Genomic DNA, 12,590 nt, shown 5'->3' with positions numbered 1-12,590 from the left:
TAATAATATTTATTTTACTGTTATTTATTTATTGTTTATATATGTAATATATAATATAATGTTATTGTTAGAAATAATAAAAATAATTTTTTCAAAAACTTGTTATAAATCCTGGGAGGATGTTAAGACGACATCCCACACTCCCGGTAAGGGATACGACAAGTATAAAAGCCTATAAGGTTTTTTAAACAAAATAACTTATGACACCTAATTATAATAATGTGATATGATATACATAATTATTTAAATATGACTAATATTATATACACCATATTATTACCATAAAATTATACAAATACATACATTTATTTTCTTATACACCAACGGTAATAAACGGTAACAAAACGGCTAGTTTTTGCTCTATAAATACAATCTCACAAATACATTCAATCACTCCAACTTTCTCTTCTTCTCTAAAAATTATTCTTCATCAAATTTTCGAAGAAAAAAAGAAGATGGCTTTCACGAGGTTATTTTTAATTATTTTGGTTATCATACTCACCAGTCTTGTATTTATCGGAGAATATCCTCCTCGTGTGTTTTCTTTATTTTTACGAATACTTGTACTTGTTGTTTATCCATTACTTTGTATTGCAATATTCATTAACTAATAAAATGCATCGTAATTTTTAGTACCACCATGGCAAACTTGGCAAAGCTCGAATTCATCGCTCTTGATATTACTGGGAAAAACTATATGCCATGGACTCTTGATGTAGAAATGCATCTTGAGTCATTGGGTCTAAGCGAGACCATTAAAGAAAATGGTATATCTTCATCACAAGAAAAAGCAAAAGCTATAATATTTTTACGACGACACCTTGATGAAGGTTTAAAATGTGAATATCTCATCGAAAAAGATCCCATGGCTCTGTGGAAAGGATTAAAAGAGAGATTTGAACATATAAGGGAAGTTATACTTCCGACCGCCCGTGATGAATGGAATATGTTAAGATTCCAAGACTTTAAAAAAGTCAGTGATTACAATTCAGCGATGTATAGAATAATCTCGCAGTTAAAATTTTGTGGACATGAGGTTACAGAATCGGAAATGCTTGAAAAAACATTTTCCACGTTTCACGCATCAAATATAACACTACAGCAACAATATAGAGTGCGTGGATTTGCGAGATATTCTGAACTCATCGCCTGTCTTCTTGTGGCGGAAAAGAACAACGAGCTATTAATGAGAAATCATCAGTCCCGACCCACTGGATCAACAGCATTTCCAGAAGTAAATGCTGTAAGTAAAAATGAATTTAAACCTGGAAACCAAAATCAAATTCAAAGACAAGGTTTTGGTCGAGGTCGAGGTCGAGGTCGAGGTCGTGGACGTGGACGTGGACGAGGAAGTGGTCGTGGTCGTGGACGCGGCCGTGGTTTTGAAAATAATCGAGATAGTTATTTCTATAACTCATCTCAAAATAACGTCCCAAACCATCCACAGAAAAGGCATCAAGAAAACATGAGTGTTAATGAAAATCACTCGAAAAGATTTGAAAGTTCTTGTTTCAGATGCGGTACTCCAGGACATTGGTCTCGTATTTGTCGAGCCCCTGAGCATCTTTGCAAACTTTATAAAGAATCGATAAAGGGGAAAGAAAAGGAGACCAACTTCACTGAGCGAAGTGACCGTTTGAGTGATTCAACTCATTTTGATGCTGCTGATTTTATGAATGATTTCTCTGGAAATGATCAATATGTTGGTGGGATAGAAATGAACAATATTGATGCTGCAGATTTTCTCAATGATTTCTCTGAAAATGAACAATATAGTGGTAGAATATAAATGTACAATAATTTATTTTTCATGTATTTATATGATAATGTTTTATTGTACAATTATGATATGTGTTATATTTAAATATGTATTGTCATTAATTTTTTTTCATTGCATATTTTTTGAAGTTCAAATATGGAAAATGCTATGAGCAAAGCTGAAGTTTGCATACCCGATAGTGGTACAACGCACACTATCCTCCGAGATAAAAGATATTTCTTGGAACTAAAACCAACAAAAACAACGGTGAATACAATATCAGGTCCTGTAGACTTGATTAAAGGATGTGGTAAAGCACAATTTTTGTTACCTAATGGTACAAAATTTTTGATCAATGATGCTTTATATTCACCACAATCGAAAAGAAATTTGTTGAGTTTTAATGATATATATTCCCATGGGTATGATACTCAAACAATGAATGAAGGGAATGAGAAATATATGTGTCTTACCACATATAAATCAGGAAAGAAATATGTGATTGAAAAACTACCAATGCTCCCTACTGGATTGCATTATACACATATACGTCCCATTGAATCAAACATGGTAATTGATAATTCTTCAATATTAACCAATTGGCATGATCGATTAGGACATCCTGGTTCAACAATGATGCGAAGAATTATAGAAAATACACATGGTCATCCATTGAAAGACCAGAAGATCTTTCAGAATAATAAGTTTCAATGTAAAGCATGTTCTCTTGGAAAACTTATTATAAGACCATCACCAGCCAAAATCCAAACTGAATCACCAATGTTTCTTGAACGTATTCAGGGTGATATTTGTGGACCAATCCATCCACCATGTGGACCATTCAGATACTTTATGGTATTGATTGATGCCTCCAGCAGATGGTCACATGTATGTTTATTGTCAACTCGAAATGTTGCATTTGCAAGATTACTTGCTCAAATAATAAAATTGAGGAATCAATTTCCCGATTATACAATCAAGAAAATTAGACTTGATAATGCTGGTGAATTTACTTCCCAGACTTTCAATGATTATTGTATGTCTATGGGAATCATTGTTGAGCATCCTGTTGCTCATGTACATACTCAAAATGGATTGGCTGAATCATTGATTAAACGTCTGCAAATGATTGCTAGACCAATGATTATGAAAACAAAGCTCCCTATTTCTATATGGGGACATGCAATTTTACATGCTGCTTCATTAATTCGCATCAGACCAAGTGCATATCATAAATACTCCCCATTGCAGCTTGCATTTGGTAAAGAACCAGACATTTCTCATCTGAGAATTTTTGGATGTATGGTGTATGTGCCTATTGCACCACCTCAACGAAAGAAAATGGGACCTCAAAGAAAGATTGGAATTTATATTGGTTATGATAGTCCATCGATCATTCGATATCTTGAACCACAGACAGGCGACGTGTTCACAGCACGTTTTGCTGATTGTCATTTTAATGAGGAAATCTTCCCAATGTTAGGGGGAGAACAGAAACATACCGAAAAAGAAATTACATGGTATGTATCATCATTGTTACATCTGGATCCAAGAACAAAACAATGTGAAAAAGATGTACAGCAAATTGTGCACTTGCAAAGAATAGCAAATCAAATACCAGATGCATTTGCAGACACAAAAGGGGTAACTAAATCATATATACATGCTGCAAATGCCCCTGCTCGAATTGAAATTCCGAAGAAACAAATTGAAGATAGTCATGATGTCATTAAACGCCTGAAGCGTGGAAGGCCAGTTGGTTCCAAGGATAAAAATCCTCGAAAAAGAAAATTCATAGAGAAACACAATGATCACAAAATAGAGAATGATGTTCCTGAAGAAACACATAATGATCACAAAATAGAGAATGATGTTCCTGAAGAAACACATGATGATGAAAATGTTTTGTCAGAACCACAAACTGACGAGAATCATGAAATCTCTATCAATTATATTAATACTGGAAAAATATGGAACCGAAAAGATATAGAAGAAATTGATGATATATTTTCTTATAATGTGGCAATCGACATCATAAATGATAATGAAGATCATGAACCAAAATCTTTTGGTGAATGTAAAAATCGGCAGGATTGGATAAAATGGAAAGATGCCATCCAGGTTGAATTGGATTCGCTAAATAAACGTAATGTTTTTGGACCTATAGTCCTTACACCTGAAGGTGTAAAACCTGTTGGATACAAATGGGTTTTTATTCGAAAGCGAAATGAGAAAAATGAAATAGTAAGATATAAAGCTCGACTTGTTGCACAAGGTTTTTCTCAAAGGCCTGGAATTGATTATGAAGAAACGTATTCTCCTGTGATGGATGCAATTACGTTTCGGTATTTGATTAGCTTGGCAGTATCTGAAAATTTAGAAATGCGTCTTATGGATGTTGTTACAGCCTACTTATATGGATCACTTGATAGTAATATATATATGAAAATCCCTGAAGGATTTAAGATGCCTGAAGCACAAAGTTCAAAACCCAGAGAATGTTATTCTGTGAAATTACTAAGATCATTATATGGGTTGAAGCAATCCGGCAGAATGTGGTATAATAGGCTAAGTGATCACTTGATGAAAAAGGGATATGTAAATAATTCAATATGCCCTTGTGTTTTCATTAAGAAAACAACATCCGGATGCGTAATTATTGCTGTATATGTTGATGATTTAAACATCATTGGAACAAATAAGGAAATTCAAGAAGTTGTGTCATACTTGAAAGAAGAATTTGAAATGAAGGATCTTGGAAAAACCAAGTATTGTCTGGGTTTACAAATTGAACAAAAAGAATGTGGAATATTTGTTCACCAGACAAATTATACAGAAAAGATCCTTAAACGTTTTAATATGGACAAATCAAATCCTTTAAGTACTCCAATGGTTGTTAGATCATTAAACATAGAAAAGGATCCATTCCGTCCATGTGAAGATGATGAAGATATTCTTGGTCCAGAAGTACCATATCTAAGTGCTATCGGTGCCCTTATGTATCTTACAAATTGTACAAGGCCTGATATATCTTTTGCCGTAAATTTATTGGCAAGATTTAGCACATATCCAACAAAGAGACATTGGAACGGAATTAAACATATATTCCGTTATCTACGAGGAACGACAGACTTGGGACTTTTGTATTCAAAAGATGCTAATCCAAGTATAATTGGTTATGCCGATGCTGGATACTTATCTGATCCACACAAAGCACGTTCTCAAACTGGATATGTATTTACTCGTGGAGGCACTGCAATTTCTTGGCGTTCACAGAAACAAACACTTGTAACAACTTCATCAAATCATGCCGAGATTATTGCACTACATGAAGCAAGCCGTGAATGTGTGTGGTTAAAATCAATGACTCAACATATCCAAATCTCATGCGGATTATCATTCGACGAGAAGCCTGTGATACTATATGAAGATAATGCTGCATGTGTTGCTCAAATGAAAGAAGGATACATAAAAAGCGACAGAACTAAACATATTCCTCCTAAGTTCTTCGCATTCACCAAGGAGCTTGAGAAGAATAAATGTATTGATGTTCGTCACATTCAATCAAGTGAAAACTCATCAGATCTCTTCACAAAGGCACTTCCTACGACAATATTCAGAAAGCACATATATAATATTGGGATGCGCAATCTACGAAATTTGTGAAGAATTGTTCGTGTCAACATGAGGGGGAGTTTACGTGACTGCACTCTTTTTCCCTTACTATGGTTTTTATCCCAATGGGTTTTTCCTAGTAAGGTTTTTAACGAGGCAGTATAAAAACACGTAATGTATACAATCATTATGATCATCATCACAAGGGGGAGTGTTGAAAAATTATTTAAAAATGTGTTAAATATTTGTGTTGAAAATGTGAATGTTGAATGTTGAAAATTAGGTAAAATTAGGTGTTGAATATTGAAAATTAGTGTGTGATGATGTAGGTAATGATGTATTTTATTTTTGGATTATTTGTAAAAATTTTCTATAAATAGATCTCTCATTTGTGAAGAAAATCACAATTGAGTTGAGAGAAAAATATTATAAAGTGTGTAGTGTGATAATTTTGAGAGTTTGAGATTTTTACTTTTTTACCGTAAATTTTTACTTTTTCACAACAATCTTTAATTTGTTTTTAACAGATAACGTGGTAAGGATTATTGATTGTCTTTTTAATATAATATATAATATTATTTAATAAATAGAAGTTCTGATGTAACATCATTAATGTCCAATTCATAATGTAATAAATGCTAAATATTCATATAATATATATTTAGAAAATTGTTGAATAAGATATATATTTATATATGACAAAAAATAGCTAAAAATCAATTTAAGAAGAGAAAAAACACATGAGGGTAAGTGAAATTACGAAAAAACGCGAACTGAAGAATCTTTTATGGGGTATGACGTGGGCATAAAGCGTAATTCGAAATTTTGAGGGTGGGTATTTTTGTCAAGTGGGAAATGTGAGTATGTGACCATAAAGAGGCACGCGCGAACACCCGCAAAGTCTTCGGACAAAACGGTTTATTTCCAATGAACGACCTCCATGTAAAAAAAAAAAAAAAAATTGACTCGGAAAAATCAGAGCCATTGGATCGACCCCTGCGGACAGTGTCGACTTAACCGGACAAAACACGTAAACACGACGGTCTGTTAGACGCGGATCAATTTTATCGATATTTACAATAAAAAGTACTACTCTTAGCATAAAAATAATATTTTTTCAATGAATCTTAGAGCAATAATCAGGTATCGAGTCTCGCAAGCGGCAGTGTGGGAGTTAAATTCCCTCCAATGTGGGGGAGCTCCTTGTGCACGGCGTAGCATAAGGTCTAGCTGCTGTTGGTTGGCTGAGTCACCATGATTTACCTCCTCTCACATTTCTGTCGGGCCGAGGGTGAGGGGCGCCTAAGGTGAGCGATTTCACCTTTGGAACAATATATATATATTACAAATATGATATCATATCAAAATATTTAATTTTATAATTATTTTTTTATCTTATTAAAAATCTTATCAAATCATTTTATATTTTACATAAAAAAAATCTAAATAAATTTTTTTTATAGAACAATTGGTTTAAATTAAAAATAATTTTATATTAATTATTTAATATTATTTGATTAAATTAAAAATAATAAAAATATTTACAATATTTTATATCTCTCACTAATATGTACTATGAATTCGACACAGTTCATTCAAGGGGACACCGCACCCACCCAGCATTAAATACTTGAAGCAGAAGCAGGGAGTAGACACAGGGACCGAGAACAAAACAAGGTCAAGATTCAAAGAAATGGCGGACGCAGCAGAGGAAAACGAGGCGATGCAGAGCCATAGAGCACCATTTTCTGTTCAGAATCCATGCAGATTTTTCCAAGAAATCTTCAGGGCTTTGCTGGAGTGCCTAGGCCTCGACTCTTGGGGTGTAAGGGACGAAACTGGATGTGAAAATTCAAGCAGTGAAGGCACTTCTTCCGCCGCAGACCCTCCAGCTGATCCACCGGCAACCATTGCTGCTACTTCTTTGGGAAGGGCGCCTCCGAGACCTGTGATCAGTCCCGGGCCAGGCCCTCAGACCAACACCAACGTCAACTAAACTTTTACTGTAATTTTCCCTTCAAAAAACATTCAACGTATATCCTGTAAGATCTTTGGTTTTTCTCAGTTTAAGCCCTTGATCCCATGAATGAATCCTTAATGGTAAAGAGTTCCCTCACACAGACACCACGAAACACACACTCGTTGGGGTTTGGAAGGTTTTGATTGTCTTCTTTCGTTTGTTATGTACTTCACGTAAGAATAAATATGTATGTGTAGTTGTTCTTGACGAGTGCGCATGATGGGTTGAATCTTAGCCACTAGTTAAAAGTGTAAAATAGTTTTATAGAATTGATATATGCCAGTAGATTAAATTAAGTGTTGGGTTAATCTTAACCACTGCTTAAAAATGTAGAATAGTTAAAAAAAGGTGGTCTCTCTTACTTGCATTAAGCCAAAACTCAAGAAATAAATATATAATTGTTCTTGATTTCTTATGTAAATACAATTCCTCTTCCATCAAAATTTAAGTTTCCTTATTTTTTCTTAGTTCAAAAAGTTTCTCCATTTCAACAATATATATACGGACATATTAAAGTGAAATGAAGACAATTTTACTTACTCTATATATGAGCATTAATTCTCTGAAGCAGCGGTTCTATATCAATTTCAAAGCTCTTTTGAACCTAAAATACAAACGACATCACAGCATGTGAAAATTCATGTGTTACTACTCCAAAGGAATCTAATCTATTGAAGAGAGTAAGGAATACAAATTAGTCCATGCAATAAACCCAAAGCATGTCAACTAATGTCATGAAAGAGGGGTAGCGTTCTTAAGCGAATTGAGATATGACTAAGGTCGGCGTCGGCTTGAGGGGGAGGCAGCTCCATTAGAGGGAACGAAGCAGTTCTACATACGAGTATCAGTTATCTCTGGTAGCGAAACGGTTCTATATTGTTACTTGTATACATTTTCACGCTTTTATTAATTAGTCTGTAGAATCACGCTTCTTAGTAGTCTTCCACAACTTGTACATAAGTAAACACGATGCAGCCTTTGGAATAATAATTGAGAATTTTTATCAGCTCAGTGAGCTCGCTCTCGTTCTCTCAATTTCTTCACATGGTACCAGAGCCATAGGGCTTATCCCTGGAGCTCAATTTTTCGATTCAATTGCTCGATTAAGCACCTGTCAAAGCAGTTCTTAGTTGAGCTCTTTCAGTGATCTGATGGCAACAAATTGCAATTTCAACAATCCAATGTATATTTACCCATCCGACACTCCAAGGACAAATCTGGTGAGTGATCAATTGATTGAAGTGGAAAATTATGGTGTTTGGAGCAGAGCTATGCTGATTGCACTGCGAGCAAAGAACAAGATCGCTTTAATAGATGGCAGCTGTCGACGACCACCAGTGGGTAGTCATAATTCACTTCAATGGGAAAGATGCAATGCACTCGTGCTATCGTGTATAATGAACATAGTCTCGAAAGAAATTTTTGGTGGAATAATATATGCATCAGATGCTTCAGCAGTGTGGATAGATATGAAGGAGCAGTTCGATAAGATCAATGGATCGAGAATTTTATCGTTACACAGAGAAATCGGACGACTCACCCAAGGTAACAATACTATCTCAACATATTATTGCAAGCTTAAGCAGCTTTGGGATAAATATTCAGCTCCTGTCGTTTTGCCTTCGTGTGAGTGTGATACCACTAGGAAATACTTGGAGCACGACCAACATCAAAGACTCCTTCAGTTCCTAATGGGACTCAATGACAACTACATGAATATAAGGAGTCATATTTTAATGATGAATCCATTGCCTACAGTTGGACAAGCTTTTTCATTGCTGTCTCAAGAGGAATCTCATAGAGCATTATCTTCGGTTGAAACTCCAATAGCAGCCTTCTATACTAATCAAACCAGGGGAGGTAATGCAATGAAAGAGAAGATAAACTTGAGTTGTTACCACTGTAGTTGGAGTGGTCATACCAAGAAAAATTGTTATAAACTTGTTGGTTATCCTCCATGGCATAAACTATACAAGCTCCAAATAAAGGACCAAACAAGACGGGGTACAGGGATAATTGGAAAGAAAGAAAGATATCAGGAGATGCTAATTTTAATTTGTAGAAGAAAGCACTGCTGCTGTCCAATCAAAACCAGCGACTGGAACTCCATCTCTCTTTACTCGTGGTCAATATGTTGAAATCCTGAAGCTTTTGGGCAGTAGCAATGTACAAAATGAATGTGCACCAGCTGTGAATGTGGCAGGTACTACCTCAAACAATATCAGCTCAGAATGGATCATTGACACATGAGTTAATGAGCATATGATTGGTGACTTTTCTCTATTGAAAAGTTCCAAATCTGTGGTAGGCTCCACTGGCACAGTGAGACTGCCAGATGGTAATAGATCTAGTATTGATAAAATTGGTTCGGCCTCCTTGACAAGTTCCATTGAGTTTGAACATGTTCTATACATACCCCCACTTTCAATTTAATCTTCTGTCGGTCTCCAAGTTCACAAGAAATCATGGTTGTTTTGTCACATTTTATCCTCATTTTTGCATGTTTCAGGACCTCAGGACTGAGAGAGTAATGGGGATTGGTAAAGAAAGGCATGGACTTTATTAATTCACCTCAGAGGCAGTGCCAAAATCAACTCCCAGGGATAGTTTCACTTTTCCATCTTTTATGCATAAATATGATGGGCATGTTCCGCTACTGAATCTTGTAAGCATGTCAATATTGATACTTGGCATAAGAGGTTATGACATATATCTATATCAAGAATGCAAATGTTGTCTTTTATACAAAGAATTGATTCACTGTCTCATTGCTCTGTGTGCCCTGTTTCAAAGCAAAGTAGATTAGAGTTTCCACAAGTTAGTTCATCTAAATCGTCATCTGCATTTCAATTGATTCATATGGACATTTGGGGTCCACTCCACACCCCTAACTACAATGGTGAAAAGTACTTTCTTACCATTGTTGATGACTTCACTAAAGGAACATTGGTCTATCTCATGCAATCTAAGATTGATGTTCTTAGAATAATTAGGTTGTTCTTTGCTATGGTGGACCACCAATTTTCAAGAAAAATCCGAGCTGTCAGAACAGATAATGCAACTGACTTCTTCAAAAGTGAGTGCCAACTTTTTTTCCCTCTTTGGGAGTGATACACAACAGCTCGTGTCCATATACACAACAACAAAATGGAACATTGGACAGAAAACGTATGCATATCCTTGATGTAGCACGAGCACTTCGATTTCAATCATCTTTACCACTCAAATATTGGGGGGATTGTGTATTAACAGATGTATATCTAATCAATAGAGCTCCCACAACAATGCTAAAGAATAAATCTCCTTTTGAGCTATTATTTCAGAAGGCCCATTCCTTGACTAACATAAGAGTCTTTGGTTGCTTATGTTATGCTTCCGCTCTGTCGATAGGCCACAAGTTCTCACCCCGTGCTGTGTTGTGTGTCTTTATTGGATACTCCAGTGCACAAAAAGGGTACAAACTTCTCAATCTCCAGTCACAAAAGACACTGATCTCCAGAGATGTGGTGTTTCATGAACACATATTTCCATTTGATATTACTGATCAACCTCGTCCCATTTTTAATCCATCACCTACTATGTGAGACTCCTCACTTATTGATGAAGGGCCATCAACTACCACACCTTCAGAAGGACCATCAACCTCTGGTCATGCGCCCTCTGATATCCCATTGCACAAATCCACCAGAATCAAAATTCCTCCTATTTGGGCAGGTGATTACTCTTGTTCATTTACCCACAACCAAGGTCCCAACACTTGTCTTTATCCTATGACCAATTACCTTACATATGATCATTTTTCCAAACCACGCCAGAACTTTTAAGCAGCCATGTCTTCAGTAAAAGAGCCTCACTTCTATCATGAGGCCGTCACTGATGGTAAATGGTGTGATGCCATGAATGATGAACTTGTTGCTCTGGAAAGAAATCACACATGGGACATTGTGGATCTGCCACCACAAGTCAAACCCATTGGATGCAGGTGGGTGTACAAGGTTAAACTTAAACTCAATGGTGATGTTGAAAGGTTTAAGGCACGTTTAGTGGCAAAAGGGTACACGCAACAGCCAGATATTGATTTCCATGACACTTTTTCTCCCACTGCAAAGATCGTAACAATTCGATGTCTCCTCAATGTGGCTGTGAATTATAATTGGCCCTTTTTTCAAATGGATGTCACCAATGCATTCTTTCAAGGAGATTCGGATGAGGATATTTACATGGATCTTCCACAAGGTTACAAAGTTCAAGGGGAAAACAAGGTTTGTAAGCTAAGAAAGTCATTATATGGTTTGAAACAGGCCTCTCGCCAGTGGAACACGAAATTCTCAAATGTTATGATAGAAAATGGTTATTGTCAATCTCAACATGACCATTCCTTGTTCTTTAAGCATGATATTACTTCACTCACTTTTCTTGTGGTGTATGTTGATGACATTGTCATCACAAGAAGCTGTACAATGGCCATCAAAAATTTGAAAATGTTCCTTCACTCCAAGCTGCAGCTTAAAGACCTTGGTCATCTCAAATACTTCCTAGGCATTGAAGTAGCACGTTCCAAGAAGGGTATCTATCTTAACCAATGAAAGTATGCGTTGGAACTTATTGCTGACACAGGTATGGCGAGGGCCAGGTCATTTGATACACCTATGGAGCAGAACAAGAAGCTCACTAGCCATGAACTCGATTCTTTTATGCAGTAAAATCAGAGAAATGCTTATGTCGATGCTTTGTTGGTAGATCCAAGTGAGTATCAACGATTGGTCTGACTATAACTCGGCCTGACATCTGTTATGCAGTTCAATATTTAAGCCAATTCATGCATGCTCCGGAGACATGTTCGTGTTGTCAAGTATATTAAGAGAAACCCGGGTCAAGGCATTCAGTTAAAGCCTTCTACTTCTCTATCTCTTACAACATATTGTGATTCGAATTGGGCTGCCTATCCCATGACTTGTCGCTCTGTTACTGGTTATTGTATTAAGCTAGGGACTTCGCTCCTATCTTGGAAATCCTAGAAACAAAACACTGTCTCACGATCATTTGCGGAAGCTGAATATCGTGCCATGGCGACCACCACTTGTGAAATTGTTTCGATTGTTGGTCTTTTGCGCGACATGGGAGTTCACATTCTTGGTCCTACTACATTATTTTGTGATAATATGGATGCCATCCACATTGGTGCTAATTCAGTGT

Source organism: Primulina huaijiensis, chromosome 16, assembly GCF_012295235.1.
Source record: "Primulina huaijiensis isolate GDHJ02 chromosome 16, ASM1229523v2, whole genome shotgun sequence".
NCBI lineage: Eukaryota > Viridiplantae > Streptophyta > Magnoliopsida > Lamiales > Gesneriaceae > Primulina > Primulina huaijiensis.
Note: the sequence above shows the minus strand (reverse complement) of the source record.